Source organism: Haliotis cracherodii, unplaced genomic scaffold (assembly GCF_022045235.1).
Source record: "Haliotis cracherodii isolate W230 unplaced genomic scaffold, xgHalCrac1.p SCAF_10, whole genome shotgun sequence".
NCBI lineage: Eukaryota > Metazoa > Mollusca > Gastropoda > Lepetellida > Haliotidae > Haliotis > Haliotis cracherodii.
In genome coordinates, this window is record NW_027266265.1 from 26,579,521 (window position 1) to 26,595,065 (window position 15,545).

The 15,545-nt window shown below is 44.5% G+C and overlaps 1 protein-coding gene and 1 long non-coding RNA gene across 3 annotated transcripts in view; one reads left to right on the top strand and one right to left on the bottom strand.

The window, feature by feature from the left end:
• The window catches only part of LOC139454213 (puratrophin-1-like), a 255,215-nt gene that overhangs the window by 221,756 nt on the left and 17,914 nt on the right, over positions 1 to 15,545 (bottom strand). The window lies entirely within an intron of this gene.
• On the top strand, positions 11,523 to 13,671 carry LOC139448342 (uncharacterized). Its single transcript, XR_011652071.1, has 3 exons — positions 11,523 to 11,646; positions 12,051 to 12,180; positions 13,611 to 13,671. It is a non-coding gene; the product is annotated as an uncharacterized lncRNA (long non-coding RNA).

The window sequence follows — 15,545 nt, forward strand, 5'->3', positions numbered from 1 at the left end:
GTGAAAGTGTCCTTGCAGTTGCCAGTGACCAAAGTGTGACACTGCATTGTCTGCATTCTCCCAAGAGCTGACGACCAAAATAACGATCGACATCTCTAAATACGACGATGCACCCGCCAGGGAACGCCTGTGCCTCAAACGCCTGTGCGGCAAACATGGCCTTTGACGGGAATCCAACATGGCGGTTATTTCACTGTGATGATTAGCTTTATTGCATGTCCCCTTGCACTGCACGAGCATCAGGTGTATTTGAGAATGTCTCCAGACCGTGGAGACCGTCCACTTATAAAAGGAGGCAATAGCCATCACAGAGCACTATACATAGGGAGATGTAACACTATAGCATGTGCCTGACAGTGATTTATCTGGGAATATGGCTCGGCACAAGCGGCCCCTGCAGACACCCCCGATTGGGCCACCAATGTCTTGACGACAGATGACACGTAATTAAAAATGACCTGAGGTTTTCTTGAGGAAGGCAGCCATTCTGTATACATGAGTAAATGTGTGGTCGGCACAACTACAATGAAAGTCAAGTTTGTGTCGAGCCCAGGTAATACTTGTTTGTAGGAGAGAACTATACTCACACGCAAAAGAAACGCAAGTCGAGTATGCAGTATACATGTTATTTATTTTCAACAGTAAAGACAAGAAATACTAATAGGGTAAGATTGAAATTTTTTTGACTGAAGACAGTTTAATGGATTAAAAGGCAGATGACACAATTGTTCTTTTCAAATGTTTAGGGCTTACACAGTTTCGGGTCAATACCCAAAATGTCAGTCAATACCTGGTGTGACCACCATTAGCATTGATCACTGCCACACATCTCCTGTACATTGAGTGGATCAGACGATTTGTGAAGGCCCTAGCTAGGTATCCTCCGGCACACACCCAGAGTAGCTGTGCGTAGTTCATCGGCAGTTGTAGGGACTGGGCGCACATTGTGCAGACGCACATGGAACAACGTGGGGTCTGATCACTTGGTCGATATACCGCTGAGCAGTGACGCCGCGTCCCCGACCTTGACCAACATTCAGAAAGCACATGGGTCCAAGTCGCATTAAGTCCAAACCCTGCCCATATCATGACGCTAGGTCCACCCCATGGATCCCTTTCCACAACGTTTCTGTCAGCGAAACGATCACCTCGACGCCGCCAAATTCTGACTCTTCCGTCTGCATGGGAGATACAAAAGCGAAATGGGTGCATGATACCCACATATTCATTGAAATGGTGAGTTTTGGCGATTCGTTTTTTATGTTCCGTTTTTACTCGGGGCTTCCAAAATGCAACCAAAAATATTGATAACACCATCAGGCTTCACTACACTATGGTTCCGTGTTTGTTATCTATTTGCCTAAAACCACTTGCGTTTCTTTTGCGTGTGAGTATACATTATTGGACTGGACCCAGATGAAAATGCTTGCAAAAGCTGTTATAGTTACGCAAATGGAATTGCGACGAGTCTGTATTCAATTCGGTATATTTCGTAAGTGTAGACCATCGGCCCATAGTTACATTTGTATTACAATGGACGTGGTGTACACAGATCTTATTGTGCTGACAACAATGTACTACGAAGTGACATCGCTTGATAGATATAGATAGGTAGCTGTTTAATTAATTTACAATCAGTTGTAGACATAATGATATTAAATTTTTCACAATATTTCTTTGGTAAGTGATCCACACGCAACTGGTTATTATCGTGGCCAACTGACAAAGAATGATACTCGTCCTCCACACACCCAGCCTTACAAACATAATCTTCTGTTACGGGATATGAGCGTATCTCCCTGTTTCTCCCTGATGCGAAAAACATCTAAACCGAGCAAGCGCCACATCAAATTTATTGACGGTCACACAGCTGAGATACAACTCTGTACCAAACGATACCTTGAATTGAGAATAAGATAAAGATTTACTACGCTATTACAGAAGACTATGTCAATTCTGTTCACAATTAAACTTCAGACGCGTCATAAATTCTGACAAAATTGATTGAGGATCACTTTATAAACTGGTATTACCAACAAGAGCCCAAACCCAAACTGAACAATAAGCATTTATATTTTGAGACCAAGTTAATTTTAACTTAACCTTCTGCCTGAAGCATAATATAATAGCATTTCGTTGGATAGCGACAATCGGACATACTCAATAACTCCTTCCAGTAACCAATAACTCTTTTGTGTGCATAAAGATATGAAGGATAATGCCCATATTCACCTCGAACCATGTTGTTGGGTGTTGACGATTTGACACCTAGGAAGCCCTTGCAAGCCAATGTATGTATGGTTTCTATTTCATCATTCTGGTGTAGACTCCAGACTTCGGAACCATAGAGCAAAATTGTGGCTATTTTCATATCATGTCATGTCGAAGAAGATGTAATTTTCGGCAAGTTCGGCAAGGGTGACAACTGGACTTTCATAGTCAGTTAAGGCCCTTGCCTCGGGAAGATGATCTGGACCAGACAATCCAGTGATCGACATCATGGGCATCGATCTACGAAATTGTGATACGTTGACCCCCGATTCCGTAAGTCGTGTCTTACGACAAGGATAGTCGCCCTTTACGGCAAGCTTGGGTGGCTGAAGACCTTTTCTCTACCCGGATCTTCACGGGCCACAAAAGTAATGTACAGGTCGTAGAAAGATAATATGTTCATACTTGTAACCTTTTCGGTGATATATTAGCGACAGGAAAATAAATAAAACTGAACAAGTGGCCTTTTTTTATGTTAATCTGAGTTGGCACCTCCTAAAGGTGTGTTATTTATTAATATAATATCATGGAGAAAATACCTCGGAAAAGACATGAAACTTTGTTTACTAGTACTACCACTACTCCTGCTGCTGCTGCTGCTGCTGCTGCTGCTGCTACTACAACTTTTTTCAATATCTTAAAACCAACGCAAACTAAGCAATCATTTTTCATGTGTCCATCGATCATTTGCTCGTCCGCAGATGCTGTCAGAATTGAACAAACCTCGCGCACCTGCTGGTGACTGGTTGAATTACATCAAGGATTGAGGAACTTTCGGTTACAACCAAACAGTTCAGCGAAGGGATGTATGAGGTTTTACAATAACCTTGCCTGAGTCAATTAGAGTAAAACTTTTCCTATAACGCGGAATAAGTCGGTGTTTACGTATGACCGTGAAAAAACGTATGGGCGTCAACGTGTGTCGTTCCTATGAAATAAAATATAATCCAACAGAACAATCCCTGATAGACAGACTTTTCGCTATTACAATAATAGAGGCTCATAATATCAAAGAACACGGCAGAAACCAGGAGTATGAAACGCTCAGTTTGAGTCGTCTGCACCGCATCTCAGTCACTGCGTTCGGCAGTTCAAGTTCAAGTACAATGTAGTTTGCACTCATATATACATAAGGCACTAAGTACTTGGCTGAAAACTTGGAAAGACTTCGAAAATATTCGAAATATCTTCGCTTGTTGGAATAATTGCAGGAGAACCAGGGGTCAATATATGAGACATTATTAATCTACATATGCGGTACAGCGCGACCCCTTAATAAATGAGGAGGTGGCTAGGTAGCCATTGGGAATACAGCAAATTCCGCGAAACACAGATCCCCATTACCTCCTACCTGTCCCCCAACAGATTCCGTGTAGCACAGATCTACATTACCTCCTACCTGTCCCCCAACATATTTTGGGTAGTACAGATCCCCATTACCTCCTACCTGTCCCTCAACAGATTCCGTGTAGCACAGATCCCCATTACCTCCTACCTGTCCCCAAACATATTCCGTGTAGCACAGATCCCCATTACCTCCTACCTGTCCCCCAACATATTTTGGGTAGTACAGATCCCCATTACCGCCTACTTGTCCCCCAAAAGATTCCGGGTAATACAGATCCCCATTACCTCCTACCTGTCCCCAAACATATTCCGGGTAGCACAGATCGCCATTGCCCCCTACCTGTCCCCAAACATATTCCGGGTAGCACAGATCCCAAATACCTCCTACCTGTCCCCAAACATATTCCGGGTAGTACAGATCTCCATTACCTCCTACTTGTCCCCAAACATATTCCGTGTAGCACAGATCTACATAACCTCCTACCTGTCCCCAAACATATTCCGGGTAGTACAGATCCCCATTACCTCCTACCTGTCCCCAAACATATTCTGGGTAGCACAGATCTACATTACCTCCTACCTGTCCCCAGACATATTCCGGGTAGCACAGATCTACATTACCTCCTACTTGTCCCCAGACATATTCCGGGTAGCACAGATCTACATTACCTCCTACCTGTCCCCAGACATATTCCGGGTAGCACAGATCTACATTACCTCCTACCTGTCCCCAAACATATTCCGGGTAGCACAGATCTACATAACCTCCTACCTGTCCCCAAACATATTCCGGGTAGCACAGATCTCCATTGCCTCCTACCTGTCCCCAAACATATTCCGGGTAGCACAGATCGCCATTGCCCCCTACCTGTCCCCAAACATATTCCGGGTAGCACAGATCCCAAATACCTCCTACCTGTCCCCAAACATATTCCGGGTAGTACAGATCTCCATTACCTCCTACTTGTCCCCAAACATATTCCGTGTAGCACAGATCTACATAACCTCCTACCTGTCCCCAAACATATTCCGGGTAGTACAGATCCCCATTACCTCCTACCTGTCCCCAAACATATTCTGGGTAGCACAGATCTACATTACCTCCTACCTGTCCCCAGACATATTCCGGGTAGCACAGATCTCCATTACCTCCTACCTGTCCCCAGACATATTCCGGGTAGCACAGATCTACATTACCTCCTACCTGTCCCCAGACATATTCCGGGTAGCACAGATCTACATTACCTCCTACCTGTCCCCAAACATATTCCGGGTAGCACAGATCTACATTACCTCCTACCTGTCCCCAAACATATTCCGTGTAGCACAGATCTACATTACCTCCTACCTGTCCCCAGACATATTCCGGGTAGCACAGATCTACATTACCTCCTACCTGTCCCCAAACATATTCCGGGTAGCACAGATCTACATTACCTCCTACCTGTCCCCAAACATATTCCGGGTAGCACAGATCTCCATTGCCTCCTACCTGTCCCCAAACATATTCCGGGTAGCACAGATCTACATTACCTCCTACTTGTCCCCAAACATATTCCGCGTAGCAGATATCTCCATTACCTCCTACCTGTCCCCAAACATATTCCGGGTAGCACAGATCTCCATTGCCTCCTACTTGTCCCCAAACATATTCCGGGTAGCACAGATCTACATTACCTCCTACCTGTCCCCAAACATATTCCGGGTAGCACAGATCTCCATTACCTCCTACCTGTCCCCAAACATATTCCGGGTAGCACAGATCTCCATTGCCTCCTACCTGTCCCCAAACATATTCCGGGTAGCACAGATCTCCATTGCCTCCTACCTGTCCCCAAACATATTCCGGGTAGCACAGATCTACATTACCTCCTACCTGTCCCCAAACATATTCCGTGTAGCACAGATCCCAAATACCTCCTACCTGTCCCCAAACATATTCCGTGTAGCACAGATCTCCATTACCTCCTACCTGTCCCCAAACATATTCCGGGTAGCACAGATCTCCATTGCCTCCTACCTGTCCCCAAACATATTCCGGGTAGCACAGATCTACATTACCTCCTACTTGTCCCCAAACATATTCCGGGTAGCACATATCTACATTACCTCCTACCTGTCCCCAAACATATTCCGGGTAGCACAGTTCCACCTTACCTCCTACCTGTCCCCAAACATATTCCGGGTAGCACAGATCTACATTACCTCCTACTTGTCCCCCAACAGATTACGGGTAGTACAGATCCCCATTACCTCCTACCTGTCCCCAAACATATTCCGGGTATCACAGATCCCCATTACCTCCTACTTGTCCCCAAACATATTCCGGATAGTACAGATCCCCATTACCTCCTACCTGTCCCCAAACATATTCTGGGTAGCACAGATCTACATTACCTCCTACCTGTCCCCAAACATATTCCGGGTAGCACAGATCTCCATTACCTCCTACCTGTCCCCAAACATATTCCGGGTAGCACAGATCTACATTACCTCCTACCTGTCCCCAAACATATTCCGGGTAGCACAGATCCCCATTACCTCCTACCTGTCCCCAAACATATTCCGGGTAGCACAGTTCTCCATTACCTCCTACCTGTCCCCAAACATATTCCGGGTAGCACAGATCCCCATTACCTCCTACCTGTCCCCAAACATATTCTGGGTAGCACAGATCTACATTACCTCCTACCTGTCCCCAAACATATTCCAGGTAGCACAGATCTCCATTACCTCCTACCTGTCCCCAAACATATTCCGGGTAGCACAGATCTACATTACCTCCTACCTGTCCCCAAACATATTCCGGGTAGCACAGATCTCCATTGCTTCCTACCTGTCCCCAAACATATTCCGGGTAGCACAGATCTACATTACCTCCTACCTGTCCCCAAACATATTCCGGGTAGCAGATATCTCCATTACCTCCTACCTGTCCCCAAACATATTCCGGGTAGCACAGATCTCCATTACCTCCTACCTGTCCCCAAACATATTCCGGGTAGCACAGATCTCCATTGCCTCCTACCTGTCCCCAAACATATTCCGGGTAGCACAGATCTACATTACCTCCTACCTGTCCCCAAACATATTCCGGGTAGCACAGATCTCCATTGCCTCCTACCTGTCCCCAAACATATTCCGGGTAGCACAGATCTCCATTACCTCCTACTTGTCCCCAAACATATTCCGGGTAGCACAGATCGCCATTGCCTCCTACCTGTCCCCAAACATATTCCGGGTAGCACAGATCTCCATTGCCTCCTACCTGTCCCCAAACATATTCCGGGTAGCACAGATCTACATTACCTCCTACCTGTCCCCAAACATATTCCGTGTAGCACAGATCCCAAATACCTCCTACCTGTCCCAAAACATATTCCGTGTAGCACAGATCTCCATTACCTCCTACCTGTCCCCAAACATATTCCGGGTAGCACAGATCTACATTACCTCCTACCTGTCCCCAAACATATTCCGTGTAGCACAGATCCCAAATACCTCCTACCTGTCCCCAAACATATTCCGGGTAGCACATATCTACATTACCTCCTACCTGTCCCCAAACATATTCCGGGTAGCACAGTTCCACCTTACCTCCTACCTGTCCCCAAACATATTCCGGGTAGCACAGATCGCCATTGCCTCCTACCTGTCCCCAAACATATTCCGGGTAGCACAGATCTCCATTGCCTCCTACCTGTCCCCAAACATATTCCGGGTAGCACAGATCTACATTACCTCCTACCTGTCCCCAAACATATTCCGTGTAGCACAGATCCCAAATACCTCCTACCTGTCCCCAAACATATTCCGTGTAGCACAGATCTCCATTACCTCCTACCTGTCCCCAAACATATTCCGGGTAGCACAGATCTACATTACCTCCTACCTGTCCCCAAACATATTCCGTGTAGCACAGATCCCAAATACCTCCTACCTGTCCCCAAACATATTCCGTGTAGCACAGATCTCCATTGCCTCCTACCTGTCCCCGAACATATTCCGGGTAGCACATATCTACATTACCTCCTACCTGTCCCCAAACATATTCCGTGTAGCACAGATCCCAAATACCTCCTACCTGTCCCCAAACATATTCCGGGTAGCACATATCTCCATTACCTCCTACCTGTCCCCAAACATATTCCGGGTAGCACATATCTACATTACCTCCTACCTGTCCCCAAACATATTCCGTGTAGCACAGATCCCCATTACCTCCTACCTGTCCCCAAACATATTCCGGGTATCACAGATCCCCATTACCTCCTACTTGTCCCCAAACATATTCCGGATAGTACAGATCCCCATTACCTCCTACCTGTCCCCAAACATAATCCAGGTAGCACAGATCCCCATTACCTCCTACCTGTCCCCAAACATATTCCGGGTATCACAGATCCCCATTACCTCCTACTTGTCCCCAAACATATTCCGGATAGCACAGATCCCCATTACCTCCTACCTGTCCCCAGACATATTCCGGGTAGCACAGATCCCCATTACCTCCTACTTGTCCCCAAACATATTCCGTGTAGCACAGATCCCCATTACCTCCTACCTGTCCCCAAACATATTCTGGGTAGCACAGATCTACATTACCTCCTACCTGTCCCCAAACATATTCCGGGTAGCACAGATCTACATTACCTCCTACCTGTCCCCAAACATATTCCGGGTAGCACAGATCTACATTACCTCCTACCTGTCCCCAAACATATTCCGGGTAGCACAGATCTCCATTGCTTCCTACCTGTCCCCAAACATATTCCGGGTAGCACAGATCGCCATTGCCTCCTACCTGTCCCCAAACATATTCCGGGTAGCACATATCTACATTACCTCCTACCTGTCCCCAAACATATTCCGGGTAGCACAGATCGCCATTGCCTCCTACCTGTCCCCAAACATATTCCGGGTAGCACAGATCTCCATTGCCTCCTACCTGTCCCCAAACATATTCCGGGTAGCACAGATCTACATTACCTCCTACCTGTCCCCAAACATATTCCGGGTAGCACAGATCCCAAATACCTCCTACCTGTCCCCAAACATATTCCGTGTAGCACAGATCTCCATTACCTCCTACCTGTCCCCAAACATATTCCGGGTAGCACATATCTACATTACCTCCTACCTGTCCCCAAACATATTCCGTGTAGCACAGATCCCAAATACCTCCTACCTGTCCCCAAACATATTCCGGGTAGCACATATCTACATTACCTCCTACCTGTCCCCAAACATATTCCGGGTAGCACAGATCCACCTTACCTCCTACCTGTCCCCAAACATATTCCGGGTAGCACAGATCTACATTACCTCCTACCTGTCCCCAAACATATTCCGGGTAGCACAGATCGCCATTGCCTCCTACCTGTCCCCAAACATATTCCGGGTAGCACAGATCTCCATTGCCTCCTACCTGTCCCCAAACATATTCCGGGTAGCACAGATCTCCATTACCTCCTACCTGTCCCCAAACATATTCCGGGTAGCACAGATCCCCATTACCTCCTACCTGTCCCCAAACATATTCCGGGTATCACAGATCCCCATTACCTCCTACTTGTCCCCAAACATATTCCGGATAGTACAGATCCCCATTACCTCCTACCTGTCCCCAAACATAATCCAGGTAGCACAGATCCCCATTACCTCCTACCTGTCCCCCAACAGATTACGGGTAGCACAGATCCCCATTACCTCCTACCTGTCCCCCAACAGATTACGGGTAGCACAGATCCCCATTACCTCCTACCTGTCCCCCAACATATTCTGGGTAGTACAGATCCCCATTACCTCCTACTTGTCCCCCAACAGATTCTGGGTAGCACAGATCCCCATTACCTCCTACTTGTCCCCCAAACATATTCCGGGTAGCACAGATCCCCATTACCTCCTACTTGTCCCCCAACAGATTCTGGGTAGTACAGATCGCCATTACCTCCTACCTGTCCCCAAACATATTCCGGGTAGCACATATCTACATTACCTCCTACCTGTCCCCCTACAGGTTCCGGGTAGCACATATCACCACTTCGTAAGCTATCGACCACTGCCTTGTCTGGTCCAGTCTTAATCAAGTTAAAGTTACTGCTGACTGTACGGAAAAACAACACACACTCACAGACTATCATCATCTCATAAACACAGCCCATTATTCCCAATCAGGGAACTCAGAAGAAGTGCCTTTTCGCATGATTCCTGCCACGTGTCTTGAGATCGTGTGAAGATTATCGTTACATGGATTCCAAATATACACACCGACACAGATTACTAGAAGTCTTAAAGATAACATAACCACGTGACAGACGATTAAGGTGGGTACTACCCTCGTTGTGGGACCGGACATCGTAGGCTGTTGTTCAAAGCCGCACTCAGCAACATTCCAGCTGTAGGACGGCGGTCTGTAAATAATCGAGTCTTGACCAGGGAATTCAATGATTAACATCTTGAACATCAATCTATGCAATACGGATACGATGACATGTATCAACCAAGTCAGCGAGCCTGACCACCCAATCCCGTTAGTCTTATGACAAGCATGGGCTGCTGAAGACCTATTCTAACCCGGATCTTCACGGGTGGTAAGCCGAAGGTATTCAAGGACAATGCACCTATGGCGGTTACTCGCGTGTTTTGGACAGGAATATATATTTTTGGAGTGTCATTTTGAAGAGGGCATTTGTTTTTCAAAGTAAAGCTTCTTGAAATGGCTATATATTTTTACCATAGGGTTGGCTTTCTTTATTATTCCAATCCGCATTGAAACGATTTCAAGCTACCTTGGTCTTCCTATACTGCAAAGACATATAATCCTTATCAATATAATCATTATTCATTTCACTAAGCAGTAATTACGTTTGAGTATATAGGAATATATACTACTGACAACAATAAGGGAACTAATGATTTGAATGTACACAATCTTTGAGGTGTACATACCATGGCGTTGCATCTGAACACAACATCTGATCACAATGACATTTCACATCGTGCATGAACAGCACGTGTTGCACGTGAACACAGAAGCCAACGTGTGTGCGCCTCTTGGGAAATTCACAATCACTAACGCAACTTTGAGCTGAACACACTCTTTAAAAATGACCACCGGAAGTATCTCAATGAACAGACAAAATGGCGAAATGTGGGCACGATAGGGCGGGGACGTCAATATTGTCAAGTTGCCCGAATGTTTGGCCAATCCAGAAGTGCAGTTTCTCGACTGTGGGACTGTGGGACTGTGGGACAAGTACCATCAAACAGGTGGGGCTGCAATGAGACCTGGGCATGGCAGGCCCAAAACACGACAAGATCGTTTAAATAATTTATTTGCACTACCCAACAGATTCAACGCCACACTCAGCAATATTCCAGCAATATGACGGCGGTCTGTAAATAATCGAGACGAATCAAGGGTTTGCCTCTGATTTACAGATAGCAGAAAACGTTGTTGGCATCATGAGCATCGATCTACGCAGTTGGGATACGATGACATGCATCAACCACGTCAGCGGGCCCCACCACCCGATCTCGTTCGTCAACTCTTACAACAAGAATAGTTGCCTTTTACGATAAGCTTGGATTGCTGAATACCAATTCTAAACCGGATCTTCACGGGTTGATCTGCAAGCCGACAATGCCAGACCACATATCGCCCCAAATGGTGGACACACCATATATATATATTGATCTTCATGCCCGAAATTTATTTTACAGACACTTGCACCACACTCTTCAATATCATAGCATCAGTGTCGGTTGTATATAACCGTTACTTTTGCTTTTGAGTATACAAGAAATTTGAAATACAATTTTAACACTAAGATCAGATTACGAGCATGAAGTTGAACTATAAGCTTATATCTTTTGAATAAAACAAGCAAGTTATGTGTAAAGGATTGGTCTGTGCAGATACTTAAGGGGTTGACGACAGCCTGACTCAGATCAGTATCACTAGTACCGACATGAGAGCAGTTCTTTTCCTCGTCTTTGCTTCAGCGCTGCTTCTAGCGGCTGTTGGTGAGTACCACGTGTCTTGTTCACTCTTCTCTCCACTTGTGACATTGTCCAATCGACATATGGTAGAAACTACTAAACTTAATTCGAAATGTATGATTCATCATGTACGAGATTGTACCTGTAGGTTGATTTTTGGATACATCGGTCGAGCAATGCTTTTGCCATGACCAAGATAGTGTACAGCCATGTCGACGCATGTTCCACCCCACTTCCCACATGGTATATGTATCTGGATGCAATACTTGTCACTATTTAAGTTACCGAGCTCAGAATTGTGTCGCCATACAAAAACATATCATTTTAAGAAATCTGAAAATAATCATAATCTTCGAAACATCATATGTAAAATACACTTTCATCGAAGGTGGCACTCCAGTAATGTCATTGACGTCTATCATTGTCAGATGCCCAAAGCTGTGGCCGATTTGACAGATGTGTGTCGAACAGAGTCTGTGACATTGAGTGCCCCGGATGTAACGGAAATACCGTTTGCCACCACCAGGGACATCTCATCGGACACTGCGTTTGTGAAGGGTGAGTTAAAGTTGAACAGACAGAATTCGTTTATCCTGCCAATCTGGCCATCCAGTAGCATATGTAACAGATACGATGACCAGTTACATGAAATATTAGATAATAAGTTGTTTAGATTTTCTGCAAGAGTGAGTGCCACCTAGGAAGACATTTCATCGGACACGGCGTTTGTCCAGGGGTTCAAGCTCGCTGACGTTGACGAGGCCATACTCTTGGACCAATAACAGTAAACATCATAACGTAAATCAAACTATATATTGTATATTACAAAAAGAGTTGAATGAAGCTCAAAAATGCAATATAAGAACATTCAGATGACATAATTTACAGTGCCAATGAGGGGCGGTCGGGTAGCCCAGTGGGTAAAGCGTAAGCTGGTCACGCCCAAGACCCGGGTTCGATTCCCGACATGAGTACAATGTGTTAAGCCTATTTCTGGTGTCCCCCGACGGGATATTGCTGGAATAGTGCCAAAAGCGGCGTGAAACCAAACTCAATCAATCACAATGCCAATTAGGCCCCCACCTCTGCGTCAATAATACATACAGTATGAGTATACATCTTTTGATATAAGTGTATCTCATTTCTTTTATCGTTAATGGTATTTGTATTTCAACAAACACTTATCTTACACATTTCATCGTTATGCCGTTCATGTAAATACAAATTCCAATAAGTGCCCTGTCTGTCTCCACACCCATATGCCAGTAGAGAGAACGTTTTGATGGGGATATTCCGAGTGAATTCCGTTGAATGCCAAATTTTGGGTTTCATGTTACACAGAGTATAGGACTGCGGGGTTTTATGTTGTACAGAGTATAGGGCTGCAGGGTTTAATGTTGTAGAGAGTATAGGGCCGCAGGGTTTTATGTTATACAGAGTATAGGGCTGCGGGGTTCAATGTTGTAGAGAGTATAGGGCCGCAGGGTTTTATGTTATACAGAGTATAGGGCTGCGGGGTTTAATGTTGTAGAGAGTATAGGGCCGCAGGGTTTTATGTTATACAGAGTATAGGGCTGCGGGGTTTAATGTTGTAGAGAGTAAAGGGCTGCGGGGTTTAATGTTGTAGAGAGTATAGGGCCGCAGGGTTTTATGTTATACAGAGTAAAGGACTGCAGGGTTTTATGTTGTACATGGTATAGGGTTGCAGGGTTTTATGTTGTACATAGTATAGGACTGCAGGGTTTAATGTTGTAGAGAGTATAAGGCTACCGGGTTTCATGTTATACAGAATATAGGACTTGCAGGGTTTAACGTTATAAAGAGTATAGGGCTTTATATTATACAGAGTGTAGGATTGCAGTGCAGGGTTTCATATTGCTGAGCTGCAGGGTTTCACTGCAGGAGAAAATAACACTTGTCATAGTGTTCGAAATGTCGGTCCAACAAAACATGCAGATCATTTAGTTCAACATTTTATTCTGTTTCAGAGCAACATCGACACAGAGCAGTTCGTAGTTAGGTTTGGGGAATAAAGAAACTCCAACCTGTGATGTGTATTGACTATTTATTCAGATGTACTGCAAGTAGGCAACATCTTCATTACGGCATGTTCTTGAGACCAGGAAGGATTTTGTTCAACATTAGAAACACATTGTTGACTTGTAACGAAGTTCGCGTAAAGATGTTAGATATGTGTGGCGATGGTTAGCGATATGTGCATGGGAACGAAAGAAAGAATATCAAAATAAGTCAGTTCGCAATGTGCCCACAAACACTTATCAATTGTGTCTTGGTTTTACTAAATACTCGCATAGTTATATCATTTTCATTCTAAGTCAGACATTAGAAAATGATTTCAACGGCAACAAAAGTGACACAACGTAAATATTCATCATTGCAGACGTTGAGTGAGCAATGGTCCCTCCTAAAACTACAATCCCGCCATTAGTTGAGGAAGATTAGGTTACAACCAAACGTTTCAGAGAGTGGTTGAATTAAGAACTGGCTTTTGTGAGTTATTGGAGTATGAATGAGCCTTCAAAGACTGAGAACAGAGCTTTATGAACATCGGAAAATGTGGTAATAGTCCATCGGTGTGTACTTCATTTTTAGAATACATTTTTAGAATAATATTGTGTAAAAACGTATGAACGTTTAAAATGTGTCGTTCATATGAATGTCGTGACCAATGGGAAAAAGCCGCATATTGTGTAATATCCACATTAAACTATTCCTTTTCAGACATATTCAACCTATATCGTACGCGCCCATATCATAAGAGGGCTCAAGGGAACTGCCATGACTAGCTGACATTTGTGTCGTCAGGTGTGGCCTTTACTGGTTTGTGTAGGAACACCGAAGACCAGACCAGTATGATATAGGGTTCCAGAATCTTCGATATATTAACATTTCAACATGTCAACAAAGACACGTTGTCAGCATTGATTGAAAATATTTTTGCATAAATACCTGGGGCTAAAACTATAATTAAAATCGAATGATCCGAACAAAATATGATATAATCATAAAAACAACCTCATGGACAAATTTCGGGCGTCATCACTGGTGTGAACTGGTGCGAAGTTTGAGCTTCACCAATCCAGTGTCTCTAATAAGACGCTGATAAACTGTATTTCACAAGTTCAAAGACAAATATGTTTTATGAAAATATTGCCAAACAATGGAACATAGGTGTTGAGCCCCACTACTAACTACACACATCCCCAACTCCATCACATTTGTACACAAGTGGCAGTGTACTGGACATAGGAAGAATGTCCAGTGTGTCCATGTTTTATTTGGAACAAAAATGAAACGAGTAATCGTTGTATCAATATGGCTGTTGTGGTTTGCCATGTTCATTGGGGTTTGGGGGCTTCAGGGTTTAGGGTAGCCTTGGTTACCGTACCCCCTTATATTTTATAAACGTCCAACTTACAGAAACACATTTGAACCTTACCCACATGTGACCACTTTGCATGAAGATGAAATATACTGCTGTAGTTATTCCCAGGTGCGTGTAATCGGCCTGTGTGCTCTGGGGTCAGCGCCGAGGTCTTTATACTGTTATTCCACGTGCTTCACATACCCCCTGCTGCAAACACCGGTTAGTGTTACACCTTCGAGACACGCTCTTGACAGATCCCCAGCTTATACGTAGAAACCTTTGTTTTGTCCGCACGATTGGTGTAATCAGTATAAGTCAATTTGAGACCGGTAATTATGGATGTGAAGATAACGGAAATCTAATCTTATTACATGTGTTTTTGTTTCTTGTTGTTTAACGCCACACTCAGCAATATTCCAAACATGGGACAGCGGTCTGAAAATATTCAAGTATGGACCAGACCGTATTCAGTATTTGATATCATGAACTTCGATCCACGCATCCAGAAAAACAGTTGTTAAATTATACTTATAAA